This window comes from Elephantulus edwardii, unplaced genomic scaffold (genome assembly GCF_000299155.1).
Source record: "Elephantulus edwardii isolate Elephantulus edwardi_28Jun2011 unplaced genomic scaffold, EleEdw1.0 scaffold00353, whole genome shotgun sequence".
Lineage (NCBI taxonomy): Eukaryota > Metazoa > Chordata > Mammalia > Macroscelidea > Macroscelididae > Elephantulus > Elephantulus edwardii.
This window is the reverse complement of record NW_006400103.1, coordinates 1-2,337: the sequence shown is the minus strand read 5'-3', so window position 1 is coordinate 2,337 and position 2,337 is coordinate 1.

Genomic DNA, 2,337 nt, shown 5'->3' with positions numbered 1-2,337 from the left:
CCCCATCTGCCTTTCTAAACTCTGCTGTTCTGGTGACTTTATTGATAGCGACGTTGAATTCTTGCACATGCCTGTTTCTCTTTGAGATAGAATGGTGTCTGGGATGTAAAGGCTGCTCTTATCTTCTAAAAACATAGCTGCCTAAATTATATTGGGTCAGACCTTCTGCTTAAAAACTTCCATTGCAGATATTGAAAACTCAGCAAAGATAGAGATTTAGTTGTCTGAACATTTTTTGCTGGGAATTCCCCAGTTTTTGAAAACCAAAAAGGGAAAAGATCGAGAGGAAGGATAAGGAAAGAAATATAACACATTCTATGTAATTTCAAAGGTGCTCTGGTGGCTTGGTAGGTAAGAGTTGTATACTGTCAGCCCAACGACAGCTGGTTTGACTCTACCAGCTGTTTTGTGGAAAAAAGATGAACAGTTCCCTCTGGTGCAGCTTACAGTGTCTGAAAATGACGGGAGAGTCAGCCATGAGTTGATTCCAACTCCACGGCAGTGAGCTGAATCTTGCTTGAGTTTATATTGTTTCATACTCATTGTTTTGTGGAACTGCAGTTTGAGCATAAAAGATGCTCTCTGTTAGTATGATTTCATTCTGTTAATATTTGCCATTCAGCTTAAAGGCAGCGTGTAATAGGCACTGTGAATTGTCATCTTTTAGCTCCTTGCTACTCAGAGTGGTTCAGGATCTTCTTAGGAATGCTGCATGTCTGGTCCCACCCACCACTCAGTGGGAACTTTCCTTTAAAGACCTCCAGGCGACTTGGGTGCACGCTGAAGTTCACTCTCCAGCATCATCCCTCAGAACTTTCTGCAATGCTGGATAAGTTCTCTGTTCATGCTAGTACAGTCCATGGGCAATCTCCTCCCGTGTGGCTTACAACTTCCAAAAACCTGCTGGGGGGCCAGTTGTGAATTGGTTCAGACTTCATGGCAATGAATGTGAGTGAGTGAGTCATGTGTAGCTATGGAGAACTTGAAATTTGGTTTGAGCAACCAAGATACTGAAGTTTATGTTCATTTAAATTTAAATATCAATAACCCTCTGTTTATTGGCTACTGAATTGGACAGAGCACAGTACAAGACTTTACCACACTTACGTCTAAGATTCTTCCCCGTGGTTCCCTGGTACCACCAAAATTTAGTTTCTGCTCTTTACATGGCCCTGCACTCCTTGCATGGTCTGGTCTAAATCCTCGGATTTGTATCTGTAATCTGTGCACTGTCTTTAGATGGGTTCAGGAGCCTCATGTCCTGATATTCTTGCTTTCCTCTCCAGACCAAGAGCTAGCTGGTCAGCTTCCACACTGGCAGGAAAAAGAAAGCAGCCTTGACAAATGAACACACATCAAACAAACACACACTATTTAAACTGTCTTTCTCTAGTTCACAAATCCCTGATGATCAAAGGAGACATTTTCTAATTCCTTCATCTATAATGGATTGTAAAAGATAGATTTGAGGGTTTTTATTGGCTGTACTTTTTTTTAACATCACTCTTCCTCAACAAGGAGTTTGAATTAGAAATATTTCCATTATTATCCCCTGAAGAGGCCTTTGGCTCCATGCCTCTGTCGGGCATTCCACCTTCATTCTCTTGGCCCAGCCAGGATTCACTGGGGTCATCTTCTTTGTAAACATCCCTTATGTTATTGTGATGACTTAACGAGTTTCTGTAACTCTTGTTTTTCTACCTTCAACATGCTCATTACCTCGAATAACTGTGTCAGACTTAAATTCCTTTCTGTTCTATTTGGTGACGTGGACACTTTCAGCTGTTTCCTGGTAAGACACTGTGAAGTGATGATGTCAGCATCTGTTCTGGATAGAGGGACATTCATGTTTAGCAGGTGGAGTCCTGTGGCCGTCTGTGACTCCACACGTGTGATCTGAAGTTAGGCTTTACTGAAGCAAAGAAAAGATTAATTTGACAAATGAAAATGAGCTTTGTTGTTCTAGGAAAGAACTTTCATTTTTAAGTTATACTTGTTTGCAAATGTTGTCCATGTGATTATCCCACAGCATTTTTAGAGTTAGGTATAGAGGAGTCATCTCCTTGCAGCGGTGTTTATCTTTAAATTTCCCGACTTCTTCTAACTGCAGACACCCCCACAGACACTTCATGTGGAGGGTTGTGCTCTTACTGTGTGAAGGAATGTCAAGTCTTCACTGAGCTCTCCTGGGTTAGGATCTTGGAGCTCCTGTTTGTGGTTTATGTACATATACTGTTAGTTCTATAGACTCAAGGGAGGATGTTTGTGAGTCCCTAAATTTGTTGCTAAGTTTTGTGTTTATGTGCTGTTGGAGCAAAGAATCCATAGCATTTACTA